Source organism: Epargyreus clarus, unplaced genomic scaffold (assembly GCF_041222505.1).
Source record: "Epargyreus clarus isolate Ecla_fem2 unplaced genomic scaffold, WU_Ecla_fem_2.2 ptg000015l, whole genome shotgun sequence".
Taxonomy (NCBI): domain Eukaryota; kingdom Metazoa; phylum Arthropoda; class Insecta; order Lepidoptera; family Hesperiidae; genus Epargyreus; species Epargyreus clarus.
In genome coordinates this window covers 13,755,758-13,773,435 of record NW_027332223.1, presented here as the reverse complement: position 1 = coordinate 13,773,435, position 17,678 = coordinate 13,755,758, and the positions used below count along the sequence as shown (strand labels likewise).

The following is a 17,678-nucleotide window of genomic DNA, read 5'->3' as shown; positions in this document are numbered from 1 at the left end:
GCATTCAATCGGTGACTAATATTAACAGCAACGATATTTCAGCATCAAATACAAGACTAACTATCTATCCTCTCGCTTTACACCTATTCAGTCTGAATTTACAATGTGAACGTTGAATCTCGTGCATAAATCAATGCAATCCTGCTCGGACGATCCGAGAGATAACGTGGCTTTGATCAAAGCGAACGTGAAACTCAATATAACGTAGCGGAGCTTGGTTAATTATCTGAGACGTTCCATTGTTGTATAGAGCTTAATACAGTAATACAAGAACATGTAGTAATAGTTCTGTTACAATGAACGTTTAAACTCAGACAATGGTGTTGTTCTTGCTGTTGTCGATGTTGTGTAATTATCGATATTTTAATATTATAGGTATTTATAAAAATAGAATAATAATAATTCTATTTTTATACCTTTATATATATATATTGAGGACTACGGAGGTTATATATCTACGAATGTATTTTTCATTTTAACGCTTTGCAGCCTAAACGGCTTAACGGCTTTCAACATATGACCATTATGAGTATTCGTGCCGATGCAATCTTCTTTAAACTATTTTTAATGTCAATTTGAGGGCTCAAAGAAAATGAATACATTTCACCTCATTTCCAAGTCCGATTCCGATATAAAAACTGGTCACGTTTCTGTTTGAATATGTTATTCATCCTTTCTTTTATACTGATCTCATTAGGTACATATTGTAGAATTCTCTGAAAATATAAATGAGTTTTATTTTGACCTACATAAGAATTGACGGATATTATCATAATTTATTACAAGTGAAATGTGAATATTTTTATGCAATATATTTATTTTATGAAGATTTATATTATTACCTGACGTACATTTTTCTGTTAAGGGTACTATGGATACATAAACACCCCGACCCAGAATAATCTAAATTGTTATTTTTTTATATAAGATTGAAGTCTGTAGCAACCGAGCATGCAGTTCACCTGATGGTAATTAGTCACTGCCGTCCATGGACATCTGTAACCAACTTTATAATAACTTCATATAAAAAGGGGCAAAAAAGATGGTTAGTCCCTGAAATACATATTTCGGCAAAATCTGTTTAAAAATTTTCTCTTCTCATCTCTATGCTACAGGAGAGGGGGGTCCGGACTCCGATGTCCCCTGCCATATAATATAAGACTGTATATGACTTACGTATATTCATATGTGAGCCGATTATCATATATCACCAGCTATGTATGTAATTATTCAGATATCTGTCCGGCCGGGATAGTGCTTCATGCTCGTAATCACGCCACTCAATTGATCGGCTAACGAGGCTTATAAATGGCGTCGACTCATGTAGTACGTTAGTTGATAGGCTTACGGGAAATATACCTAGGTGTTACTATGCACCCTAAAATGATCTCTGAATTACATGACATTCGAAATTGTTTACCAAAGGGATATAAGTATTCACAATGAAAACTCTAGGACTTTATAGTTTTCACCGATTTTTTTTGACTTCTAGACTTTTATTTTTGACTTTTGTATACTTTTTGGAGCGTTTAGTAAAAATGATAAGTTGGATACTATAAAATTAAATGGTAAATATCATATGTGTCGTATTTTTTGAGGATAATATAATAATTAAGATACAATACTCGAATACTTTCCCTTCTTACACATTGATAGACGAAATATTTTTAATTAAATAATAAATACATAAAAGAAGTATGACTTCGTTCATATCGCGTGCGGATACTCAATTGTACCCGTTACTCAATTATAACATTTCATATACCCTCTCGTTTAACATAGATAACATTTTCCTGAACTAAAAATTCGAACCTAACCCAACCCAACCTATTTCTGTGTTGGCACTTTTTTATGAAATTCCATGTATTTAGTTCCCCTTTCCAAGTAAATAAACTAACCTACCCTTGATGTTGCAGTGGCGAGTCCGCCGGGCGGCGCGGGCGCACCCCGAGAGGAGGCACCCCGCCCGCCGCCGCCCCCCGCGCCCCGCAACGGCACATCTCCCAGTAAGCACGGTTCAATGACACTAGTGGCTACCACGACACGTGCAAATGTTGTTTTTTGTTATTTTATTGTATTTATGAGCTGTCAAAATATTTATTTAAAGTGCGTGGTTCTGTCCGCAATTCTAAGTTACCTCTTTAGTGTAAAAATAACTCAAAAATCAATTCGTCGCGTTTCCAAGATTAGTTCATAAGTATTATATAAGTAAGCAAAACAATAACTGAAAAAATCACACGTTTTGAAGTTATTAAAATGGTCACGTTATTTTGAATCGAAAAACTTTAAATGCACGCTGAGTGGATTAGTTTTTGTTTGCAAATTCTTCCGCGTAAATATTTGTATCTAAGCAAAACATTAATATTTATAAATGAATCTATGCAGTTGTTTTTCTTTGGATCTGCCAAATAGAGTATTGACGTTTAAAATAAGTATGTATACTTGTTATATCACATCCAAGTATATTTTGACAGCTTCATATGTTTTAAAATGAATATTACCTTATTTATATTTATTATAATAAATTACGATTTTAATATGCATGGATTCGATTTATTTATTTGTGATATCATATATTAATATTTTATGCACGTAAATGTAAATATTTTAGTTGACTTTTAAACTATACCAATTATGTTTTAGCATGTCGTATTTGGCTTAAATTTTATGAAAAGACTATTTCTACCCGGTTATAATAATAATTTTATTATTCTACTGAGCACGATAATGCTTTTAGAAAATAGTCGGGTAGAAAATATGGAAATAAAATTAGATTGTAAAATTATAAAATAAATGGCAAAATAAATAAATATGGCTAATTTTGCTGTTTATTTTGAAATTATGTTATTTTTTATGAATTTTTATACAACAATTTTGCTGTGAAAATTCGCGGTTGCCACTTTTGTCCATTCGTGCACGTTTTTTTAATATTTAAATATTTAAATTGTTGTTATTTTTTATTTATCTTATTTTTCGTTTAATTTCTGCAACTTTTACGCACGTTTGAATGTTTAGATTGTATTTTATTTAATTTGAAATTTTCTGGCCCTTCTATTTTTTAATAATCTAAGTATCTTAGATTTTTTATAAATATTTAAATGTTAATAGCAATTCTTATAAAAGCATAATTTTAACTACATATATTATTACATATTTCGTATCTTCTTAAAATCGTATAATTTGTTTATTTTCTAAACCTATAATGAACCACAGTTATTTATACAACTTGTGGTTCAATAGAGGTTAATTTTTTGATTTATTTTATTGAAAATTATTTGAAAATATTACCTGACGTCATTGGCCTCTCTTCACGAGATTCTTCTAGAGGAGGCTTTGAGTGCTCTACCATAATATGGTTTTGCTCGGACTGATATCAAACCTGTATTATAACTATTAAATATCTCAAAACCGCCCATGACTTTTCAACACGTTTTAACGGCTATTATTCAGTTGCTAATTACCACGGAGACTGCCATCCGAACCTTAGCCACTAACGATCACCCATCCAATTCCAAGTCGAGTTCCATGAGAGAAATATCATCTATATATAATACACAGGCCATAGGTCACAGGTAGTTAAACGTATTACTGGCGAACTATCGTAACTCACTATAATTAACTAATTAGTCACCATTCATGCTTCAGCTGCAATATCTAAACACGACGATTATATAAATGTACAACTTAATCTAGATTTTATGGAAACACTGATTGAGTTGAGTCGATTACTATATGTTTTCCTATTAATTGGTTATCAATCCAAAGGTATTTCCTATTTTAAAATTCCTTGAATTTAGAACCCGGGTCTATTTCGTCATAAAGCACAAAGGACCATGTTTAACAATAAGGGAGGTAACACATGATAACAATATGCTACAAGAGCGATAACTCGTGCGGATGACAGTCGCCGACGGTTGCCGGTAGCTCACGTTGATGGGCAATGTTTGCCAGCAACGTACCGAAGCATGTGGAAGCTCGCGACAATCTGCGACTGTTAAGCGACTTTTAAGCGACTGCCGACAACCGTCATCGACAGTAGGGAAGACTTAAAGAGGCAATATTTATAAAATACGACTTTAAATTATATTTGTACGCCATTTATGGCAGAATAAGCGAAAACTCTTGACTATTACACCAAAGTATACATCTTGTTCTACAAATAAAGATATTGATATTTTGTATTTTGCAATATGCTAACGGTTAAACAGAGGACTACGAGGGGACAAAAAACGTCCGATTTATAGGAGACCTATCCAACAGGTTTAAAATCCAATGTTAGTTAAGGTATTTTAACAAACTCAAAATCATTAAACCAAATAGGTAATTAAAGGCAAACTAATTGAAATCGATTTTGTTTTATATGCACCGTAGAATTAACCCATTCCATAAATCGTAACAATTTTATGTATCTCTCTATATTAAGTTTTATTGCCACAAGTACCTGGTGTTCACAATGGAGTAACGTTTACTACGTTGTAATATTTTACAGTCGTAACTGTAAAATTGTTTACGGACTTACAGTTGACGGTATTATACTGTAAAACATTATGTTGTTTGAAATGCAGTTTAAAGCAGTTAGATATCAATCATAAAATGTTATAAAATAAGAATATTACTCCCTGGCCATACAAATACAGTTGATCTTTCAATAATTATTATAAAAACACGAATACTTGTATCATAAAATGAAGTACCATCAATAAATAATATTGCTCTACCTGCTTAAATCCACCACTTTCCACCAATTCGCAATGGAGCAGCGTGGATGAGTTTACCCTCAGTATGTCTTAGTTGTGAGTTTCATCTCTGGCACTAGTAGCATATACGAAGGGTTACAGTCAACCACTTGACTTACTGAATAATTAAATAAAAAAATACCCGCGAAATGTCAACTCCACGATCGAGGGCTGTCCCCGCCGTCACCAGCGACCAGGAGAGATTGCTACCAACTGTCACCGCCTGTCATCAGCGACAGACGACCTTACAAGGTCGCCGACGACAATCAAAGATGATCGCCGCCGACAGCCCCAATATAAACTGTCGCACACGTAATAGTTACGAAAACGAGAGCTCATAGATAATCGTATATTATTTAGTTCTAGTACGATATAAAACCTACATTTAATTTGGAAATTTATTAATAGATGTCTATCTATTAATTTAAATTGGAAATTTATTAATAGATGTCTATCTATTAATAAATTGCCAATCTAAATGTCGAAATAAACAAATATTGGTATAGGATCCAAACATTCGGAGCAAAAGCGGTGGGCGGACAATTTCTCGTTTTTCCAGAGATAGCTTATTTCGTACAAGTCCCTCAGGGCACGGTGACCAAGAAAAACGTTTCGATCTAATTTGGGACGGGCGAAAACACCCAACGTAATGGGTACAAATAATGAACAAAAAAGTACCGTTACAAATTCGTTGGTTCATGTGATGCTTCTAATCTCATATCACTCAACTTTAAAGCAGTGATTACCTAGTGGTTAAGAAACTCGGCTTTTTGAGCAAGGGGTCCGAGGTTCAAATCCCAGGCACCACGCACCTATAATGTTTCAAAGTTATGTGCGTTTAAGAATTTAATTATCACTTGCTTAAACGGTGAAGGAAAATATCGTGAGGAAGCCTGAATACCTGAAAAATTAAAAAAAAAGAAAAACCTTTTTACAGACATGTGAAGTCTACCAATTTGTACTTGGCCAGCGCGGTGGACTATGACCTAATCCTTCTCATTATGAGAGGAGACCCGTGCCCAGCAGTGGTACAGTAATGGGTTGATGATGAACTCACTTAATGTGGCTTTAAATAACAGCGGTGCATAGTACACTGTTTCATTCCCTACTGAGAACGCTTCGAAGGTGGTAGAACCCTTTGTGGTTCGACTCCGGCGGCACCACCGCCACACCTATTTCTACCTAATAACAACGGTGCTAGGCGCTGCTGTGGTCCGATTTGAAGGGTGTGGTAAGGGAGATTTTTCCGAGGCGTTCCAGCTTAGTCCTCAGGGATAGCGGCGCATCTGTGGCCGACTCAGGTAGGAATATTTAATCCTATCTGGGGTTGATTACAGACATGCTGGTTTGTAAAAGTATTGGCTACTGACCATCAGATAAACATTGAGTGCTAATTTAATTTAAAAACGATTTCTATCATTTTTCAAAGTAAGTCCTTACATAATATTAATAACTATAGATGAATAGCTGTGGTAATTAGTTAAACATGACAAATTAAGCTCATTATGCGTTTCAATGGTCGTACAAATTAATTAGGTACATAAGCTTCAATGTTTTATTATTAATAGCCGTATTACTGTCATGTTTTGTGACGTCATATTGAAATAATGTGTATTGTTTACCCGCATAATGATATTCATATTCATTAATATGAATTATTTAACGATTGTATGTTAATTAATTTTTTGTGTTCAGTTTATAATTATTATTTAAGAGTACTCCGATATTGTTTAATTACTGTCTATCTACGAGTCTGTAGGTACGAAAGTAGTATGTGATTTTAATCGCTTTTGAATCTGGCGTTATTTCAGCTCTTTTTAGCCGTCATCATTTCCCCAAATGTATGATATGATGACGTCACTTTTTCACGTAGTAGGCCTATCCATAGACCCAGTGAGATCCATTTCAAAGGAGGTGTCCTATGGACAATAGAAACAAATTTAAAATCATTAGATCATCATTAGATTAGCCACAAATATATAACATCTAGAAGAAAAGAAAGAAAGAAACATTTTATTCGGATAATTGCAACACAGATGGAATAACAGAAAGAGACAAAAAATTAAAATAACAAAACGAAAACAATAACAAAAGAGCAATAAAAATGTACTTTCAATTATTACTATAATATGTGTTGAAAAGACCACGAAAAGGGACAAACTCAGCTTATGCCACGTGCAGGTAAACTGAGTCATGGCGCTGATTTTCAGTCTCCTACTGACAAGTTGGAACGTGTTATTAATATGAGACGTTGACGGTAAATGTAATCGTTTACCGTACTAAATTCCTCCCGGTAGCCGTGGCCGGTTCTATAAGGATGACGAGGAGTCCTCTCAGTGCGTTATCCCGTCAGCTTTCGCCCAGGTGAGCGTGACGCTTGATATACTATCTGGTGTATGCGACACATACCGCCGTTCTTCCCGGGGTCGTCGGCCAGGTGGTTCGAGCTCCCCCTCGTGAAACCCGTAATCTTGGAAGCCGTCTATTAATCGACTCTTATGACCATAGATTAGTAATGATTACTCACTCTTAACAAGAAAATGTAACCAGTTTTGACAATATAAATTGTCACTGTCCTTTATTTGGGGTTAAAAATATTTTAAAATGTAGTTTTTAGATCATTTACGAATGAAACGATATTTCTCCGCACTTTTTCTTCGATTTCGTGTTTTTGCAACACTTGACTGCGCATGTCGGCATTGTTCCGCGCAAATTACACCATGACAGCCATTAAATGGCTGACACATTTGTCAGCCGTTTAAGCCCTTTAATGGCTTCCTTCTATTACAAGGCGGTGAAGTATCTACACTTATCTATGCTTATGACAGACAGGTGATACCGTAGCCCTATTCTGGTCCCAGAACTACAGGGACAAAATAAGACCACGTGTTAGTTACGACAGCTATACCAAGAAACCTGTCTATTTTACACATAATCTATGTCCACATCAAACGCTAACCCTCAATTTCCATCGCCGACGCGTCGCCAAATGATTGCACGATATTATAGCGTTATTATTATGATGGGCTTTGAATGCAAGACGAGTTGTTGACCCCCTGTTGCTATGGTAACGGGGTACAGTCAACAAAGGCAGGAAATACGCCCGAAGGCAGCGTCTGCTTATAAAAACAATGTTAGTACTGAAGGAAGAAACTATTCTGCTTTTATTACTACTGTACTAAGGAGTTTATTTCTGTTCCTGTCTCGTGAATTTGTTGATACCTTTATTTGTTTACGAGGGGGAAACCTTCAAAAGGTACCCTATGCCGTGGGAGCGACACGGGGTTATGTGGGATTCTTACCGCACTAAAAGGGTGGCCATCCTCGTCGCTGCGTTGAGGGCTCCGGGATCTCCAGGGAACGCAACCGGAGTCCTCTAAGCGCGTTGCCCCATCGGGCTCCTCCCAGGTGAGCATAAGCTCGTCACATCCATTGGTGTGCATAACTGCATGCGGTCACACGTATCGCCGTCCTTCCCGGGGTCGCTGGCCGGGCGGTTCGAGCTCCCACTCTTGCCGCCCACTACCTACCCCGGAATCCCCTTTAATCGCCTCTTACGACAGGCAGGGGATACCGTAGCCCTATTCTGGTCTCGGAACTACAGGGACAGAATTCGATGATACCTGGGTCACCAAGATTTTTTGTGTCGTAATGGGCTTATTAGTATAACTACGCTAACAGTGCCATGTTATGTGGCATTTATAATAGAATGTTATGACGACTAATACCACAATGGCTTCTCAATGTTCTATCAGATGTCGTAATTTTACCCGACTGCGGAAGTTAATATTTTCGTACGTCCCCGTTCGTGCTTTCCCTATTATGTTATCTGATTGTCTTCAGAAGGCTCGTTATATACTTAAACTTTCACAAAATCGAAAATTACCTATCTGTCTGTGATAGCGATTGCAAATAAATTTGTAGTAGCAAACGTCTCAAAGTTAGCAGTCCACTCGATGGTTAGTGCTCCCATTGATAAAGTCCGTAATTGACCCTATATAGAAACTGTACCAAGCCCTATATCGCTATCGATGTAGGCTATGCTATTATAGAGATTTCACCTGAAACCAATTGCAGATGCATTGTCACTTCTGAGGACTAACATTATCGCTGCATTTAAAAATCAGCCAGCAACACCATCTTTTTACCGATTTCCCAAATTATTACAAAGTGAAATTACAATCTTGAAGTAGAAAAAAATACCTAGAATCTAGAAATAGCCGTTCGTAAAACACGTAATTGTTAAATTCAGCTCGAGAAATGTTCGACGCAACATAGTAAGTCTCAATTAGAAATTTTATCTAGTTGTTAGTAACACGAGTTCAATTGCAAGTTACCTTTGTAATTTATGTAGTAGAGTAGTGCAGGGAGTATCTAAGTAGTGCCGTCGGCTAGCTCGTATGCATTTGGATGAGTTCAACAACATATTTATTCATCTTTTGTTTTGCGTAGGTAAACTTTGTAATATTTTGGCCACAATATGACATTATTGGAGTCAAAGCTCTACTTGGTCAACAAGTTGCATCGTTATAAAATTTATTAACTAGATAGCATAAATGAGTCGAATAAATATGCTGCAGCAAAAAGAGTATACGATAATAAACAGCTATTCACAATTTTCCGAATTTCACCTTATACGAGTACTACCAAGACAAATAAAATGACACCTAAAAATTCGCCAAGTGTAAAACGTGCCCCCTAATGTAGTATACATTACCCTCCTCCCACGAGTAATACCTAAACGATTCGAAACTAAACGGATAATTATTATTTTGGCTCGACTTGGCGGAGGCACTGCCGTGCCTTCAGATCAAAACAAATTTAAAATATTTAACTTAAAAAGGAAGAAACATAGCCCAACTATGAGACTAGCATCTACAATTTACATACATTCGAAAGACCTTACCCTCCGCAATCGCGTAAAAAAGACGTACCTCGTTTACAAAATACGTATATACAAGTACATATTATGTACATTCGGAAAACATTACCCTCCGCAGTCGCGTAAAAAAGACGTTCCTTCTTTGGACGGCTCACTGAATGCATTTTAATTAATTACTTTGTTTAAAAGTAAAACGAAAAGCATGAACGAATAAACACGCTTAAAGAAAAGATTCATTTGCAATAATCCGCCAGTGAGCTGATTAATCAGATGGAAATTCTACAGAAAAACTTGTACATAAATACAGATAAAACATGCAAAAAAAATATTTACTAAAAATCGCCCGAATTACGTTTGCTGCTCTCGGAGGCTCCAAAAAAAAACCAGATTTACTTTAAACCTAATTTAATTATATTAAAATTACAATAAAACTTATATTTAAGGCTAGTGATTCCTATCTAAGTTGGATGAAGAATGCACAATTTTATATTACAATAATTAAGGAAAGTATTGATTGGTAATTGCGAAATTGCTAATGTGCAATAAATCTAGGTCTAAGTCGGTGACTCGCCAATGCACGTGTTGGTAGCGTCAGCGATCCTCTTAGGGCTGCTATACGTAATTCCTCCACCCCCAGAGCGGCAACTATTTGAGAACGCTTAGTGAGAATGTTGCCGGCATCTTTCCAGGAGTATCTTCCTTGCTATCTTCTTCTTTACTGCTCTTTTTCTTGCAATGCCCCAAGCTTGTACTTGTAGAGGATGATAATGATGTTAATATACTTCCGATTGACAGGATCATGTAAAATGGTAGAGTTGTATGATAAACTACATCAGAATGATGATGCTGTAGTGGAGTCTGTGCCATGATTCTCTCCTGGATGCCGTGCAGATCCTGCAGGTTAATGGAGTTCAATTGGATATGCGTTGCTGGCGAAGATTGGATGCCGATGCTTTTCGTGATTCCGGTCCGTTTCAGGGGCTGTCCTTCTACCTCGTCGTTGTCATTTACTATTGTGAATTCCTCGGTTTTTAGTTGACAGCTAACTGGAATCGTTGCTAGGTAACTTCCATGCACTGAGATGTAATCAACTCGACCGCAGGAAAGTTGTACTCGAACCTGGTGTCGAAAGGATGGCACATAGTGTCGATCATCTAGCTTCTCCATGGCCTCCCTTTGTTGGATGACTTTGGCGAATTGGCAAGATTCTTGAAGACGTTGGCTGGTTATCACCTCCTGGATGCAGTTATTCTTGCTACGGATTTGCAGGTTGACTAATTCGTCACAGAGATACCAGGAATTGAGCTTCGGACATTCTGTCTCTATGTACACGAATGTTTTCTCGTAAGTTGCTATGAAAGGAAAGGGAGGAATGAGGCCTTGGTTGTCTTTATTAGGTGCTATTGCTAACTTAAAAGCTCATAACTATCTTTAGAAATTATTGGAAATTTAAAAACTATAACTATCTGTTTATTAATGTAAAGGATCATGCAACAAATTCGCGGATTTAGGAATTCGTTTTAATCTGGACTTGGCGATCGGTCCGCGTTTCTTAGAGGTATAAATGTGAATAGGTAAGTTTGCGAGAACAGTATCCTGGGTGTAACGGGGTGCCGTTTTCTGACGGTGAGCACTTGGATTCTTTATGAAGACCTGTTGTTCTGGTGCATATTCTATTTCAGGTTCGCGAGACTTATTCCTATTCTCTATTAGGTTAGTGCGTTTAGCAAGAGAGGAGTCGTTAATAATTTTATATACCTGTTTCATCTGTTCCCTATGGTTCTGCGTATATTGTTGTAATAGATGATGAGTCAAGTCTATGTCAAGACAGTCTCTTGGGTCAAAATGTCCGGTAAGTAAGTCGAAAGGTCTGCACTTAGTAAAGCTATGTATGGAGCTATTATAGGCGATTATAGCGTAAGGAACAAGGTGGATTATAGGTTGGTCTTTATGTTGTAACTTAAGAATTCTAAGGTGTTCTAATAATGTGGAATGAAATCTTTCTATATTACCGTTATCGTTAGGAGAGTGAGCTAGGATTCTATGGTGATTTATTTTATGTAGTCTAGTAAATTCTAAAAATAATTGGTTTGTGAACTCAGTCCCGTTATCTGTAATTAACGTTACTGGCACACCAAAATGTGTACAATATGTTAATAATGCCTGTAGTATACTGATAGCTGTTCCGTCGCGAAGTGGATAGGCTTGACCATATTTAGTGAAAACGTCTATAAAAGTAATGTATTTTTCACCCTGAACTGTAAATAGGTCCATATGTACAATTTCGAAGGGTTTAGTAGCAGGTGGAACTACATTGAATTGAGGTCTCACTGGGTTCCGGTCATACTTGGCTTGTCCACATATGGTGCATTCATTAATAAATTTAGTGATATGCTCTTTCATCTTAGGCCAATAGTACTTGGATGACAAAGCTAGGTAACACTCGGTAATGCCTCGATGGTTTGTTTTACCATCATGGTAGTGCTGGATAATCTCCTGCTGGCGAAGATATTCTTTTACGTTTTCTATCTCAAATTTAGTTAATACAAGGTTCATAGCGGAGCTTTTGAATTTACTCTGTAAGATAGGTATGACGGAATACATCGCTAGAGTAGGGTTGATTAAGAGGGCGGTTTTAATTTTAGGTTTAACGTATTCTTTTACAGCGTTTATAAGATCTTCTTCCAAATTATGTTCTGAGATTTGTATACTAATTCGAGTGTGGGTATCAAAGGGTTTAGTAAGAACGGGTTTTCTTTTAATATCGCTAACAATAGTAAAGTGTATCTGTCGGTTAAATTTATTTAGAGGTTCGTCAGTAATGGGGATTTCTAATATTGGATTTTCCTTATTGGTGTGAACGGTTTCTGTAGAAGAGTTAACATGTGTTAGTGGAAAGTCAGTTGGGTTACCCAACAAGGAGTCGACGGTTTCCGTGGAAGAGTTAGCTCTAGTAGGTTGTAAGTCAGTCGGGTTTTCCGTCGGGGGTTTGACAATTTCCTTTGAAGAACTATTATTTGGAGTAGGCAGGCATTCAGTCGGCTTTCTTATAAAGGAGTTTAAGTCGTCGATTTGCATCATCAACGTCTTAATCTCGTCGTTATGAATTTCTACTCGAGAGAGGGCATCTGCGTTAACGTTATATTTTCCTTTCTTATATATGACTGTAAAATCATATTCACTAAGCCTGAGTCGCCATCGAGTTAGCCGTGAGTTGGGTTCTTTTAGACTCATAATCCACTGTAGTGGTTTATGGTCACTATAAACTTTAAATTTCCTACCAAAGAGATAAGGGCGGAAGTATTTAGTTGCCCATACAATTGCTAACAATTCTTTTTCTATGGTGCTATAGTTAGTCTCACTTTCGTTAAGTGTACGAGAAGCGTAGCACACGGGTTTGTCTGAACCTATGGGGCCTTGGGATAATATTGCACCGATAGCAAAGTTTGAAGCATCTGTGGTTAGGTTGAACTCTTTAGAAAAATCTGGATACTGCAAAATTGGGTCATTAGTAAGAAGGGTTTTACATTTTTCGAAACAGTTAACGTATTCGGTATCGAAAGTAATCTTCTTACCCTTTTTTAAACACTGTGTTAATGGTTTGGTAATACGAGCAAAGTCAGGAATGAATTTTCGGTAATAACCGAGAAGACCTAAAAACTGTTTTATCTCTTTTGGTGTCTTAGGAATGGGATATTTCTCTATGGCTGAAATCTTATCGGGATTAGGTTTCACGCCATCTTTACTGATGATGTGACCAAGATAGGCAGTCTCGAGTTTCAGGAATTCTGACTTGTCCATTTGGATCTTAAAGTTGGACTCTCGAAGACGTTGAAATACCTTTTCCAAGTTCAACATATGTTCCTGAAGGGACGTGCTAAATACTATGATGTCGTCTAGGTATACTAAACATATGTCGTTTTGTAGACCTCTTAGAACGTTGTCCATGACACGTTGGAATGTGCTAGGTGAGTTCTTTAGACCCATTGGCATTCTAAGGAACTCAAAATGGCCATGCTCGACATTAAAAGCTGTCTTTGGTATGTCCTGGGGGTCCATCTCTACTTGGTAAAATCCGTTGGTTAAATCTAAGGTGGTAAAATATTGGCACTTCCCTAACTTGTCCAGTACGTCAGTAATATTAGGTATAGGGTACTTATCGTCTAACGTTTTTTCGTTTAACTTACGAAAGTCTACGACAAGGCGCCACTTCTGCTTACCTGAGGAGTCTATCTTTTTAGGTACAACCCAAATAGGTGAACTCCAGGCGGAATCGGATGGTCTGATTATTCCCTGGTCTAGCATTTTCGCAATCTGATCCCTAACCTCTTGTCGATGAACGAACGGATATCTATAACTTTTAGTGTGCACGGGGACCTCATCCGTAGTTCTAATACGATGTTTTATTTTATTAGTGAATGTTAAGGGTTCGCCGTCTAAATAAAAGACGTCTGAGTAGCGAGAACAAAGAGCCTTAAGATTCGCTTTTTCTTCCTCGTTTAAATGATCTAAACGTAAGCGTGAAACTACTTCCCGCGCGCGCGCCGATGGTTGGTTAGTGCGCATGCACTCGATATTAAATAATTCCGCGTGCGCCGGCCGATCGAGCGAGAATATTAAGTCGTTTGGTGTTGGATTTTCGATCTCAACGTAAGCGCGGTTGTTAATAACGGTGGTGATACATTCGTGAATTATACAATTACAAACTACTTGTTTTTTAATAAAAACATCGCCATCACTAGTGTCTATCGGTATACGAATAGCCTTTGATGTTCCAGCTGGTATGATGTCCTCGTACAGATTTACGTTCCGAGAATCATACATCATTATAGGATTCGAAGCGGAGCGAGTTATTAATTGTCCGTCTTTCAAATCTATTCGAGCTTCCCATTTATTTAATAAATCTAATCCTATAAGTCCATCGAAATAATTATGGAATCGGTAGACGAATAATTTAATATTATCGCGATCATTGAACTCTGAAAAACATGGTAGCGTTATAGAATAATTGTTCCTAGTTGTCGCGTGTATGTTAGTCACTTCGAAGGGGTCATAATTAAGTGGAAATTGATTAAAGTAATTTTCAACAGCTTCAGGACTAATAAAAGATTGGTTAGCACCCGTATCTACTAATAATTTTAAAGGTGGGTCGGAAATCTGTATATATGGTAATTGTCTCTGTGTCTGTAAGTTAAGTTCTATTTTGGTTTTCGTATAGGGGGGTCCTTCTGAAAATCCTGATCGTCACTAACATCTTCTACCTGAGTGGTATTTTCAGTTCGTAAAGGGTTGTAGATTGAAGCGTCATAATATGTCGGGTCGCAAGTGAAGTCGGGGGCATAGTCACTAGTGTAGTAGTTGTTATAGTCATCGTAATCGTACACCGGCTCTTGGTAACAATCATATGGGTAGTAATATGATCCGTCATATGCAGCACATTCGTTCATGTTCATTTCACGTGTTTTAAAATAATTATTGGGTGGCGGGTTCCCTGACCTTCTCCAATCATGACCAGTCATCAAGGTGTGAGGTAATGGTTTCGGAGTGAATCTCTGAACGCCACTCATAGGTTGAGGAGCTGATGACTGAGTAGGGTTATTTCTTGGTGGTAGTTTAAATACATTACTGTGAGGATTATAATTAGGAGGCGGTGCGCCGAACATCCTTTGAGTATTGGTTGGCATGCGATGATGTTGCATGGGTTGTTGGAATTTAAATGGTTGAGGCGGGGGCCTCATGGGCTGCTGCCCTATCGGTGTCGGCCACTTGGATGCTGGGTTTTGAAAATTAGGAGGTGCACGTGGTGGTGCGAATGACGTGGACGGGAATACAGGGTTTTTTGGAATAAACTGACTTCTGTGAGGCTCGTTACGTTGTTGGAGGTATGTGATGTTCATTTCCTCCTGAACATATTCGAGCGCTTTCTCAATAGTTTCGGGGCGCATACAGCGTATACGGGACCCTAAGGGTTCCTTTAAACCACGAACGAACGCTTGCATTGTCACTTTTTTATATAAGTCACGTTTAGCTGTCACAGTGGTGTCTATGGTTTCGTGCAAGGTCACATAGGTCATAATGGTACTAAAAAGTGTCATGCAGTGGTCGAAAAACTCCTGTGGGGATCTATTGCCTTGCGTGGCTAATGAGAGGTCATTGTATAGTGTAGTCTCGTCACGTTGATCGGAAAAATTGTTAATAAGAGTACTACGTATGCCTGCCCAACTATCAGGGATGCCATTGGAATTGATGGTACAAGCTGCTGTCCCTGTAATCTTATTAAGTATGCCGTTTAGAAGGCATGTATTTGAAAATTCACTGCCTGGATCAGGGCGCAAGTACTTGATAACTACTTGGTCGCAAACCTTAATGAATCTCGTTAATACGTTAGGGTTGCCATCAAAGTCCGGGACTAGGCGGAGTGCCTTAAAAATGGTGTCCGGGTCAACTGCCATTGTTATATTATAATCTAATTTATTAAAACTATCTAATTGATTATCTAACTCAAAATCTAAATTTCTAGTTCTATCGCTAACACTATCGCGGCGAGCCTGACGAGATTCAGACTGCCGGTCCCTATCGGATCTAGGGTGGAAAATGGTGAAGGGTACTTAGGACAAAAGGATAGCAACACGAGAACGATTCAAGTGCACTTACAGGTGTTTCATCTGGTTTTCTCTGGTGCTTCGATGTCTGGAAACTCCTCCTGTGTCGCAGCAGGTCCGTAGATTCTGGATACTCGATGACGGGGCTGGATAGCCACCCGGGTGACTCGCGACGCGATCTTCGATATTAGATGACCTAGCTAACGCGAACCGGCCCGCGAGTATCCTACCGACTGCGCCAATTACGTTTGCTGCTCTCGGAGGCTCCAAAAAAAAACCAGATTTACTTTAAACCTAATTTAATTATATTAAAATTACAATAAAACTTATATTTAAGGCTAGTGATTCCTATCTAAGTTGGATGAAGAATGCACAATTTTATATTACAATAATTAAGGAAAGTATTGATTGGTAATTGCGAAATTGCTAATGTGCAATAAATCTAGGTCTAAGTCGGTGACTCGCCAATGCACGTGTTGGTAGCGTCAGCGATCCTCTTAGGGCTGCTATACGTAATTCCCGTTATTACCATTATTTAAAAAAACAATAATAATAGCCCAACAATAATAGTAGATACAACACTAACCTACATAATATAAATATACTATCTGACCCGGCAAACGTTGTGTTGCCATAAATAAAAAAATGTTAAGGGTGAACAGCCCTTATCACTTAGGGGTATGAAAAATAGATAGTAGCCGATTCTCAGACCTACTGAATATGCATATAAAATTTGGTGAAAATCAGTAAAGCCGTTTCGGGGGAGTACCTACTGTAACTAACATTGTGACACGAGAATTTTATATATAAGATATAGAGTATTTTTTATAATATAGGAGTAGCAGACGCGCATGCAGTGCACCTAATGGTAAATGGCAACTGTCGCCCATGGACATTTGTAATCAACCCCTGATAGTCGGCCACAGATGCGCCGCTACCCCTGAGGACTAAGTTGAAACACCTCGAAAAGTATACCTCCCTTACCACACCATTCAAACCAGAAAACAGCAGCGCATAACACTACTGTTATTAAGCAGAAATAGGTGTGGCGATGGTCACACTACAAATAGTTTTACCACCTTCCAGATATTTCATATTCATCTTATATATTAATAGATTTTTTATTACGTAAATATATTAATAGAATTTAATATTACCCGTTTATTTGTCGAAGGGTAACGAAAATAGAGCCTGAAGCAACAAACAGTATTTATATTACTCTTTCAAATCCTATTACGTGCTACGTAGATATTTATTTTTTTGTAGGCACAAGAAAATAAAATAAATTACTGAATATAATGTACGAAGATCAGAATATTTATTACAATACTTACTCCTTCTTTATTTTTTTATACATAATAAATTATGTTTATATTATAAGTAGGTAGGTAATTATGTTTGTATAGACTGTTAAATAATAGGATTTATTATATTCGTAACTTTAGATTTATTTATTTT

General features: G+C 37.4%; 1 protein-coding gene across 4 annotated transcripts in view; it reads left to right on the top strand.

The window, feature by feature from the left end:
- Positions 1-17,678, top strand: part of Pde1c (Phosphodiesterase 1c) — a 254,027-nt gene that overhangs the window by 197,726 nt on the left and 38,623 nt on the right. The gene's annotated exons all lie outside the window — the stretch shown is intronic.